The sequence below is a fragment of the Populus nigra genome, chromosome 1 (genome assembly GCF_951802175.1).
Source record: "Populus nigra chromosome 1, ddPopNigr1.1, whole genome shotgun sequence".
Lineage (NCBI taxonomy): Eukaryota > Viridiplantae > Streptophyta > Magnoliopsida > Malpighiales > Salicaceae > Populus > Populus nigra.
The window spans coordinates 43,572,190-43,584,768 of record NC_084852.1 but is presented as its reverse complement, the minus strand read 5'-3'; the positions used below and the strand labels follow the sequence as shown (position 1 = coordinate 43,584,768).

Below are 12,579 nucleotides of genomic sequence, written 5' to 3'. Positions count from 1 at the left end.
TACTCCGAATCCTGTATTTCCAAATGCCTTTCCTTCTACTCTAACTCATGCTCAAGATTCTCTCTATCAAAATCACCCTTGGAAATTTTCTGATCTGGAAGACTCAATTCACTCCCGTTCGTAATTGCTATAGATTGAATGGGCACACTAACGGCACCATTCCAGTACCACCAAAGCATATTTTCAATTCTGAAATCAATTCCCTTTGATGAAAATCCAGAATACAACAAATGGTTTCAGAGAGATCAACTGCTCCTTGGCTGGATCGTCTCCTCACTCTCAGAGGAAGTCATTCCTTACGTAGTAGGGTTGGATAATTCTTATGATGTATGGCAAGCTCTTCTTCATGCTTTTGGTTCGGGTTCCAGTGCTAGACAAGTGCAAATCCACCTAGCTCTGCAAGAGCCCACCTTTGCAGACAAAATTATGGCTCAGTTTCTCAAGGAAGCTAAATTGATCTCTAATGAATTAGCAGCTGCTGGAACTCCTCTTGGTAAGGCTGAATTTAATGCAAATATATTCAGATTACTTCCCACTGAATATCATCCCATTATTGCTGATGTCTATGCAAGAAACGATCGCCTCTCTTTCCATGAGCTGTTAGGGAAATTAATTGCGCATGAAATATTACTTCAGAGTTCCAGACGCTTGATCACGGCTACTGTAAACATGACAAGTTACTAAACCTTTCATTATGTCAATAATGGTAACAATAAGAGGAAACAGGAGGTTCTTTAAAACACCATGTCAAAAATGTGGTTTGCGAAACGACTCTGCCAAGTGGTGTCGAAATCTTTATGAGAAGAACACTGGCACACCAACTACAAATATGATTGTCAAACAGTCCAGCAAGCCTTTCAGACTGGTTCCCAGACACTGCTACATCTCACCGCATGGCTCCAGACTTGGCTACCCTGAAAATTTCTGAAGTACAAAGGTAAAGACAAAATTCTAGTTGGTAATGGAAATGGCTTATCAATTAAACAAGTTGGACAGGCTAGCTTAAATTCCAATTCTCAGAAGTCCAAACTTAATCATATTCTACACGTCCCTCGTATGCAAATACAATCACTATCTGTCAATAAATTTACAAAACATAGTAATTGTTTCTTTCAATTCCATTCTAACCATTTGGTTGTGGAGGACGAGAAACACAGAAACCTTTGCGAGAAACACAGAAACCTTTGCTCCAAGGACCGACTGAAGATGGACTATACAGACTTCCTGGGGTTGCCTTGCAGTCACTACGCCAAGGAGCACAAGCATTCATCAGTGAAAAAGTCAGCGTGGAGGATTGGCATGCACACTTGGGACATCTTCATTATCCTTTTGTGGTTTCAGTTATTAATAATTTTCAATTGCCTGTTCTTCCCCTTCAATAAAAGAACTTGAACCAAGATGTTCTTCTTGTTACTTATGGAAGTTAACTGGAGTTACTTTGCCTAGATTCTATTACAAAGGTATTACTGTTTAGAAACACAAGAGATGAAGACAATAATAATAAAAAAAAAAGACATAAAAATAGTTGAAAAGTTATAAGAATGGTTGTAAGCAATTTCATTGGAAAATCCAAGTTGAAGTATGATGGCATCTAAGAATTGATCCTGGGTGAAGAAGTTATAAATAAGATGCATGTGAAATCTCAACTTTTGGTGATGCCTTAAACCTTGAGACAAGAGGCAGAAGATTTGATAGAAACTTAAACAGGGGTAATGCCCATATATCATCATTACACTCAATTTTAATAGATGACAATTGAATTATAATGGTGTTAAAGTTATTCATTTGCTGTGTGATGGACATTCCTTTTATAATTTTCATGCTGAACAATTTCATTATCAGATACACCTTGTTGTCTTTGATGGCTTTTCATACAAACTGGATAGAGCTACCATTAGATCTACAGTTGTCTCTTCTCTAATGATATTTTGGCTGTTTTTTTTTAAGTCAGTCAAGATTTAGAAGTAGAAGCAAGTTAAAGACTAGGAAGCAAGGTGTCTATCAAAATTGTGGCAAGTTCTATCATTTCATAAGAAACTGCATATTGCAGAGGTAATTTTATAAATGTTGTTGCTATTGAAGAGGTACATGAAGACTTGATTCTTGTTGTTTACAGTTTATTAGTTGATTGGGCTCTCGACTCAGATGCTTCGTTCCATACTTCTCCACCCCAGTGAATCTTGTAGAATTGTGCTGTCGATGATTATGGTGTGGTGTACCTAACTGATAGAGAAACATTGAATATTGTGGGCGTTAAAGATGCAAAAATCAAAATTTTGAATTGTTCTATATGGTATTTGTAAGTGGTGGGGCATGTTCCATAACTTCAAATGGACTCCATCTATGTAAAATCAGTAACGATAATTATTAATATCACTAGGCTACAGCCACGCGCACTATATTGCAGGTTAGATCAAGTTTTTTTAACACAAAACCAAAAACTAGAAGGCCAAAAAAAATCCAAGAAATGTGAATTCAAAAATATTTAATATGATAACGTATTAAATTTTTCGAGTTCTGAGATAGTAATAATCCTTTTAAAAAAGCAAATTAAAACTAATTAATCTGATAAAAACCAAAACAAAACATATAATAAGGATTGATTCATAATATTTTTAAAAAATTATTAAGATAATAATATATTGGATCAAATTTTATTCATGATTTAATTTGCTAAACTTGCGACTTGGGTTAAACAATGTAATTTTTTACCTATATTGTAATGTTTTGAATTAAAAGAGTTAGGAAAATACAACAAAGCCCTTGGTGGCTTAAAGAGTGGGTATAATTAAATGAGGGGTATTGTAGTAATTGTATAAAGAGATGATATATATAAAAAGGAAGGAAAAAAAAACAAAAGAAGAGACCTGTAAAATTTTGAGAGAGAACCGCAGGAGTGAAGTGAGAAAGAAGAAGAAGAGAAAAGAGGGGAAAATAAGGGAAAAAGGAAAGGAGTTGGAGGAAATAAGTAAAAAGGGGTAAGATTATGCTTTAATGTGTATAATATGTTTTCTTTAGCTTTAATTTCAGTTTTGATGAATGTTAGGGTTTTGAAAATTTGTGTTTTGTGTTGATTGATGAGTTAATTTGGATGTTGTAGGGTTAATTGTTGTGGGTATTTGATTATTTGGATGATTTTGAGAGATTGAATTGAAAGATGATGATGTTAAGTTATAGTTTTGTTTGAATGGTGAATTTTGAGTTAAAAATCAGGGGAGAACAGTAGGTTTCTGTTAAAATTCTGGATTGGAGGTTGAAGATGGCGAAAATTCAATTTGGTCCCTCAATTTTGGAAAATTACAGTTTAGTCCCCAAACTTTGGAAAATTACAGATTGGTCCCTGGGACATATTCCGAGATTCTGAACAGAATAACATATGAATTATGGGCAGAATTACTGTATAGATATGAAAATTTAACACTTTCAATTTAGTCCTCCAATTTGATAAAAATTACAATTTGACCCTAAAAATTTGGTAAAATTCCAGAATGGTCCCTGGAGTATAATGAGATGATCTGGACAGAAATGAGGATGAATTATGGACATAATTTCAGTATATTCATGGATTTATGATAAATTTTAGTTTGGTCCTCCAATTTGACAAAAGTTGCAATTTAACCCTTAAAAATATGATAAATTACAGATTGGTCTCTAGCTGCAATATTACCTTTTTCAGATTGGTTTGATGAATAATTGAGAGTTATTTAGTGAATTATTATCAATTTTATTATTTGTTTTATTATGGATTAGATTTCGGGAAAACTGTTAAATGTTGGGTTTTTAGGAAAGATAACTAGTTAGTTCAAAAACATTTAGGGTTATGGAATACACCCTTAGATAAGTGTATTAAATAGGTTATATATATTCTTTTGAGTCATTCTTAAATATGTCTCCTTTATATTCAGATAATCCTGATATTCTACCGGCGGGACGTCAGTAGGATTTTCTCCGATATCAGCTTTGAGTTTTGTTGTTTTCGAGTCAGGTGAGTGGATAATTTTCCATATGCATGAGAAATAGTATAAATATTTGATTTGTTAATATGAATTGAATCATGCTTCTTGATAATATATATGTTGATTATTATCCTTGTTATGATAAAGCATGATCAATTATTGAATCTGAATTCTTGATATGAACCACATATATTTTGAATTGACTTCTGAATTGATAGCTCCTCATTTGATTGATGTCATGAGTTGAGCTTTGAGATATGAATATGTTTGTTAGATTATGATTATGAACGTATGATATGTCAGTCAGAATACCCATGCTAACAGGGTAGTGTTAGTCTTTGTGCACATCGTATCTGAACCCTAGTTGGTCGGGGGAGTCACCAACCTGTGTGGACTGATCATCCCACAGTACGGAGCCTCATGCTCATTGCATTTTGATTTTCTGACGAACTTTACCATTTGATCTTCTTGTTATGGCCTATTTGAGAAACCTTCCTATAAGAACCTAAAGCCATACTTGTATATATATTTCTCATTGTTTTATTACCTCGTGTGTGTATATTGAACGTTATCTACTCACTGAGTTGTTGAACTCACCCTTTCATTATTTATCATTTTCAGGCTTATAGCTTGATAGCAGGTCATTTTGTTGGACCTTCAGAACCTGCTTTTTGGTTGTACTTTGTACCTTTCCTTTATGTCTAGTTAGTGCTCCAAAACTCTGAACTTTTATAAACTTTTGTATTAAGATAATTCAATTATATTATGAAGTTGATTTTGTTATTAATGCTGCGTTGAACTCTGATTGAGTTAGGATAAGTTTGGGTGTAAGTTTGGGTTCGCATAGGTATGGAACCTTGGAGGGGAACCTTGCCTATGTGCCGGTCATGGATCCAGGATTCGGGTTGTGACAAACGTGGTATCAGAGCTTTAGGTTAAATAAACAATAATATAATTAAATTCGTAATAAGTGGAGCAATAGGATCCGTGTTGTCTTGTTCGTTGTCTTTGAAATTCTGAATTCTCATTAAGCATGTCTTCTTCCTTGTGATAGATATGCTTTCCTATAATTCTGTGTAACTATCATGCTATTGTTCTAGCATGACTTGAGTGCTCTCATTTTTATTTTAGGAAATGCCGAGGAATAAACGAATAGCTGATATTGTTAGAGTAGAGGATGATCAGGATGATGTCCCTATTGTGCGGTTGAGAACTGCAAGGCAAAGAAGGAGGCGCGGTGCACCCGTGCCTTAACATGTTGAGGAGGTACCTCCACCAGTGGAGGAAGAGCCTCAGGAGATAGAAGAGGAAGATATGGTTGATGAAACAGATGTGGGGGTAGCTGACCCTGAACCTGTTATAGAGTTTCTGCAACTTAGCCAGGTTGTGCGGACCTGGATAGAGTTTTTTATGGAGAGAGATAGAAGGAGGGATAAAGATGTACCCTCGACATCCCATACTGTTCAAGGAGTTAATGTGCCGTTGAATGACTTCATGAAGTTGGAACCTCCTATTTTTACTGGGATGGATAGTTCAGAGGATCCTCAGAGGTTCCTAGATGATATTTGGCGACGGTGTGAAGCTTTGGGATGTACAGACCACCGAGCTGTGAGTTTGGCATCGTTCAGGTTGGAAGGAGATGTGGCAATCTCTTGGTTTGAGTCTAGAAAAAGAGCAAGACCAGTAGAGGCTTAGTGGACATGGAAGGAGTTTAGCTCCATGTTCTTAGACAGGTTTCTCCCTCAGAGCATCAGGGATGCTCGACTTTATGAGTTTGAGAGGCTATCTTAGGGGAGCATGACAGTGGATGAGTATGATATGAAGTTTACTCAGCTGTCTAGGTATGCAGAGCATCTTCTACCCATTGAGGAGTGGAGGGTGAAGAGGTTTATTAGAGGACTCAAATCCTCTATATATATGGTGATGGTGTCACAGGTGTTTCCATCATACTCCTCAGCTGTTGACAACGCCAGATTGATAGAGGCGCGAGAATTAGAGGACATGACTGCAGGCCAGTCTAAGAGGCCTAGAGAAGAGGGTCAGTCTTTTAGGCAACAGGGATTAAGTGCAAGTCCGTCTAGGGGACAAAGTGGTCGTCAGGGCTCATGGGTTCAGAGGAGGTTTAGACAGAGACCGTCAGTTAGTGGCTCAGGCGGTTAGAGTGGCAGTAGTGGTACTCAGAGTTTAGTTCAGACTGCACCTCGTAGTTCATTTATTACACCTAATGATAGTTCTTCATGTCAGCATTGTGGAGGAAGTCATACTAGTGCAGAGTGCTACAGAAGGACTGGGGCTTGTTTTAGTTGTGGCCAGATAGGTCATAAGATCAGAGAGTGCCCGATGAGACAATTGTCAGCTTTGGGGTTATCTGCTTCAGTCCAGCATCCTATTCAGGCACCATCGACGAGCCAGTCTGTGGCTCATGAGGGTAGAGGTTTTGGTGGTCGTGGTCAGAGAGGCCGGGGTGCAGGTGATAGAGGTCAGATACAGCAGGGTCAGGGGCATGCCAGAGTTTTTACCTTGACTCAGCAGGATGCTCAGGCATCCAATACAGTTGTTTCAGGTATTCTTCCTGTTTGCTCTTTTGAAGCAAAAGTTTTGTTTGATACGGGTGCAACCCATTCATTTATGTCTCCATATTTTGGCATAAGATTAGATAAACAACCAACATTGTTAAAATCCCCAATTTCAGTCTCCACTCCCTTAGATGAATTAATATTAGTGAAGTATGTGTATCTGGATTGTGAAATAGAGATTGGAGATAAGATTTTTATGGGAGACTTAAATGTCTTAGATATGGTTGATTTTGATGTGATTTTAGGAATGGATTGGTTGGCAAAGCACAAGGCTTCAGTAAATTGTTGGGGTAAGAAAATAATATTTGATCTAGATGAAGAAGTTAGGTTGGTATTTCAAGGAGATAAGATTGGGTCTTCATCAATTATGTTGTCGGTTATCTCGAGAAAAATGGTCAGAAAAGGGGTACAATGCTACCTAACATATATAATGGATATAGAGAAAGAAGTTCCTCAATTAGACCAAGTCCCTATAGTTAGGGAGTTTATTGATGTCTTTCCCGATGACTTACCTGGATTGCCTCCATATAGGGAGATTGAGTTTTGTATTGATTTGGTTCCGGGTACTGAATCGATATCAATGGCACCATATAGAATGGCGCCAGCAGAATTGAGGGAGCTAAAAGAGCAACTGCAGGATTTGTTGGATAAAAAGTTCATCCGACCAAGTGTGTCCCCTTGGGGAGCCCCAGTGTTGTTTGTGAAGAAGAAAGATAGGTCATTGAGGTTATGTATAGATTATAAGCAACTGAATCGGGTGACTGTTCGAAATAGATACCCACTCCCTCGCATTGATGATTTGTTTGACCAGTTACAGGGAGCTCAATTCTTTTCTAAAATTGATCTTCGATCTGGGTATCATCAGTTGAGGATTAGGGAGGCAGACATTTTGAAGACAGCTTTCAGAACTCGGTATGGTCATTATGAGTTCTTAGTGATGTCTTTTGGGTTGACGAATACACCAGTAGCTTTTATGGATTTGATGAATAGAGTGTTTGGCCAGTTTATTGATCAATTTGTGATAGTTTTTATTGATGATATTTTGGTGTATTCGAGGTCTAGGGAGGAGCATGAACAACACTTGAGAATGGTGCTTCAAACTCTGCGAGATCATCAGTTGTATGGCAAGTTCTCAAAGAGTGAGTTTTGGTTGGAGAGTGTAGCCTTTCTTGGGCATGTAGTGTCAAGGAATGGGATTGAGGTTGATCCTCAAAAGATTGAAGCAGTTAAGCAGTGGCTTAGACCTACTTCGGCGACAGAGATTAGAAGTTTCTTAGGTTTGGCCGGCTATTATCGGAGGTTTGTGGAGAACTTTTCTCGAATTTCTGCACCATTGACTAAGTTAACGCAGAAAAATGTTAAGTTTCAGTGGTCTGAAGCTTGTGAGAAAAGTTTCTTAGAGTTGAAAGAGAGATTGACTACAGCGCCTATTCTGACAGTACCATCAAGTTCTGGTGGTTACACAGTGTATTGTGATGCTTCGAGAGTGGGGTTAGGATGTGTTCTAATGCAGCATGGCAAGGTTATTGCCTATGCTTCACGACAGCTAAAGAAGCATGAACAGAACTATCCTACACATGATTTAGAGATGACGGCTGTAATTTTTGCCTTGAAGATTTGGAGGCACTACTTGTATGGTGAAACTTGTGAGATCTTTACAGATCACAAGAGTTTGAAATACATCTTTCAGCAGAGGGATCTAAACTTGAGACAGAGGAGATAGATGGAACTGCTGAAGGATTATGATTGTACCATACATTACCACCCGGGTAAGGCAAATGTAGTTGTCGATGCTTTGAGTAGAAAATTATCAAGGAGCTTAGCTCATATTCAGGAGGTACGAAGACCTCTGATTAGGGAGCTGCACGAGTTAGTGGATGAAGGAGTCAGATTTGATCTTAGTGAAGCTGGAGCAATGATTGCTTATTTTCAGGTTAAGTCAGATTTGTTTGATAAGATAAAAGCAGCTCAGAAGAAAGATGATTCACTACTCAGGATCATAAATGAGGTTGAGCAGGGTAAGGCTGCAGGTTTTATGATAGGTGATGATGATGTGCTGAGATATAAGGATAGGCTTTGTGTACCTGATGTAGATGATCTGAGGAGAGAATTGATGGTAGAGGCACATCAGACAGTTTACACAATGCATCCAGGTTCCACCAAGATGTATAAAGACCTTAAGGTGTGTTATTGGTGGAATAGGATGAAGGCTGATGTAACAGATTTTGTTTCTAGGTGTTTGACCTGTTAGAGGGTAAAGGGTGAACACCAGAAACCTCCTGGATTGTTGCAACCATTGTTGATTCCAGAATGGAAGTGGGAAAGGATCACAATGGACTTTGTGACAGGATTGCCTAGGAGTCAGGAGGGTTATGATTCAATATGGGTGATTGTTGACAGGTTGACAAAATCAGCCCATTTTCTGCCAGTTAAGATTACTTATGGATATGCAAAGTTGGCGGAATTGTTTATTAGTGAGATTGTATGGTTGCATGAAGTGCCAATCTCCATAGTGTCTGATAGAGGTCCACAGTTTACATCGCGGTTTTGGGTGAAATTCCAAGAGGCAATGGGTACTAAAGTGCAGTTGAGTACAGCTTTTCACCCTCAGACAGATGGCCAGTCTGAGAGGACTATTCAGATCTTAGAGGATATGCTAAGGGCTTGTGTTATGGATTTTGGAGTTGGTTGGAGTAAGTTCCTACCATTAGTGGAATTTGCTTACAACAACAGTTATCAGGCTAGCATAGAGATGACACCTTATGAGGCTTTGTATGGTCGGAAGTGTAGATCACCGGTTTGTTGGTTTGAGGTTGGTGAGAAGAGGCTAATGGGATCAGAGTTGATTCAGATTACCTCAGAGAAGATAGAGGTAATTAGACAGAAGCTTCAAACAGCTCAGAGTAGACAAAAGAGTTACGCAGATAAAAAAAGGCGTGACTTAGAGTTTTCAGTGGGTGATTGTGTGTTCTTAAAAGTATCACCGACAAAAGGAGTATTCAGGTTTGGGAAGAAAGGCAAGTTGAGTCCTCGATTCATTGGACCGTATGAGATTCTGGAGAGAGTTGGGGCGGTTGCTTATAGGTTAGCATTACCACCAAACTTGTCTGCTATTCATCCAGTATTTAATGTTTCCATGCTAAGGAAGTATATGTCAGATCCATCGTATGTATTAGAGGTTTATCCCATTGAATTAAGGGATGATATGGTTTATGAGGTGCAACCAGAAGCTATAGTCGACCGACAAGTGAGGAAGCTTAGGTCGAAGGATATAACTTCAGTGAAAGTGAAATGGTAAGGTCATTCACGTGAGGAAGAGACCTGGGAGCTCGAGGATAAGATGCGTGAGGAGTATCCTCATCTTTTCGATAATCTCGGTAAATGTTCAATCTTTTCTATTAAGTTTCGAGGACGAAACTTTTATAAGGTGGGGAGATTGTAATGTTTTGAATTAAAAGAGTTAGGAAAATACAACAAAGCTCTTGGTGGCTTAAAGAGTGGGTATAATTAAATGAGGGGTATTGTAGTAATTGTATAAAGAGATGATATATATAAAAAGGAAGGAAAAAAAAACAAAAGAAGAGACCTGTAAAATTTTGAGAGAGAACTGCAGGAGTGAAGTGAGAAAGAAGAAGAAGAGAAAAGAGGGGAAAATAAGGGAAAAAGGAAAGGAGTTGGAGGAAATAAGTAAAAAAGGGTAAGATTATGCTTTAATGTGTATAATAGTTTTCTTTAGCTTTAATTTCAGTTTTGATGAATGTTAGGGTTTTGAAAATTTGTGTTTTGGGTTGATTGATGAGTTAATTTGGATGTTGTAGGGTTAATTGTTGTGGGTATTTGATTATTTGGATGATTTTGAGAGATTGAATTGAAAGATGATGATGTTAAGTTATAGTTTTGTTTGAATGGTGAATTTTGAGTTAAAAATCAGGGGAGAACAGTAGGTTTCTGTTAAAATTCTGGATTGGAGGTTGAAGATGGCGAAAATTCAATTTGGTCCCTCAATTTTGGAAAATTACAGTTTAGTCCCCAAACTTTGGAAAATTACAGATTGGTCCCTGGGACATATTCCGAGATTCTGAACAGAATAACATATGAATTATGGGCAGAATTACTGTATAGATATGAAAATTTAACACTTTCAATTTAGTCCTCCAATTTGATAAAAATTACAATTTGACCCTAAAAATTTGGTAAAATTCCAGAATGGTCCCTGGAGTATAATGAGATGATCTGGACAGAAATGAGGATGAATTATGGACATAATTTCAGTATATTCATGGATTTATGATAAATTTTAGTTTGGTCCTCCAATTTGACAAAAGTTGCAATTTAACCCTTAAAAATATGATAAATTACAGATTGGTCTCTAGCTGCAATATTACCTTTTTCAGATTGGTTTGATGAATAATTGAGGGTTATTTAGTGAATTATTATCAATTTTATTATTTGTTTTATTATGGATTAGATTTCGGGAAAACTGTTAAATGTTGGGTTTTTAGGAAAGATAACTAGTTAGTTCAAAAACATTTAGGGTTATGGAATACACCCTTAGATAAGTGTATTAAATAGGTTATATATATTCTTTTGAGTCATTCTTAAATATGTCTCCTTTATATTCAGATAATCCTGATATTTTACCGGCGGGACGTCAGTAGGATTTTCTCCGATATCAGCTTTGAGTTTTGTTGTTTTCGAGTCAGGTGAGTGGATAATTTTCCATATGCATGAGAAATAGTATAAATATTTGATTTGTTAATATGAATTGAATCATGCTTCTTGATAATATATATGTTGATTATTATCCTTGTTATGATAAAGCATGATCAATTATTGAATCTGAATTCTTGATATGAACCACATATATTTTGAATTGACTTCTGAATTGATAGCTCCTCATTTGATTGATGTCATGAGTTGAGCTTTGAGATATGAATATGTTTGTTAGATTATGATTATGAACATATGATATGTCAGTCAGAATACCCATGCTAACAGGGTAGTGTTAGTCTTTGTGCACATCGTATCTGAACCCTAGTTGGTCGGGGGAGTCACCAACCTGTGTGGACTGATCATCCCACAGTACGGAGCCTCATGCTCATTGTATTTTGATTTTCTGACGAACTTTACCATTTGATCTTCTTGTTATGGCCTATTTGAGAAACCTTCCTATAAGAACGTAAAGCCATACTTGTATATATATTTCTCATTGTTTTATTACCTCGTGTGTGTATATTGAACGTTATCTACTCACTGAGTTGTTGAACTCACCCTTTCATTATTTATCATTTTCAGGCTTATAGCTTGATAGCAGGTCATTTTGTTGGACCTTCAGAACCTGCTTTTTGGTTGTACTTTGTACCTTTCTTTTATGTCTAGTTAGTGCTCCAAAACTCTGAACTTTTATAAACTTTTGTATTAAGATAATTCAATTATATTATGAAGTTGATTTTGTTATTAATGCTGCGTTGAACTCTGATTGAGTTAGGATAAGTTTGTGTGTAAGTTTGGGTTCGAATAGGTATGGAACCTTGGAGGGGAACCTTGCCTATGTGCCGGTCATGGATCCGGGATTCGGGTTGTGACATATATATCACAACAAAAATAGAGAATTTTTTTAAAAAAATTTAAAAGATGAAATTGAAAGAAACAATTAAATAGAAAAAAAAGTATTAACATATTGGATCGACCTGAATTTCATGATTTAATTTGTCAAACTTGCGACCTAGATCATAGAATTCATTAAGTTTAGTAATTTTTTTTAATTTGTTTTTCAGCTAAAGATATGATAACAAAAATAGTGGAATTATTCTTTTAAAAAGTTAAAGGATGTAATTGGAATGAAAAAAATTAAAGGATAAAAAAATAAAAAAAAAGTTCAGGCATATGGGCCTTGTCTAAGTGACCCAATGTGTATGGACCTTAAAAAAAGCTCAAACATGTAGGCCTCTAGCCCAGACTCATGAACCTGAGCCTTTTTATTTTTCTTCATTTTTTAAAGGATAGATAACATGTCATTCAAACTTTTTTCTTTTAAAAATAATACA

General features: G+C 36.7%; 1 long non-coding RNA gene across 2 annotated transcripts; it reads left to right on the top strand.

The window, feature by feature from the left end:
• The first annotated feature begins 2,851 nt into the window (after positions 1-2,851).
• Positions 2,852-11,993, top strand: LOC133673793 (uncharacterized). Of its 2 annotated transcripts, none has more exons than XR_009835084.1 (3): positions 2,852-2,978; positions 3,906-4,506; positions 11,236-11,993. It is a non-coding gene; the product is annotated as an uncharacterized LOC133673793 (long non-coding RNA). The 2 variants fall into 2 exon arrangements; XR_009835067.1 differs by lacking the exon at positions 11,236-11,993 and adding an exon at positions 4,578-4,743 and having other exon boundaries at positions 3,906-3,985.
• The last annotated feature ends 586 nt before the right edge of the window (positions 11,994-12,579 follow it).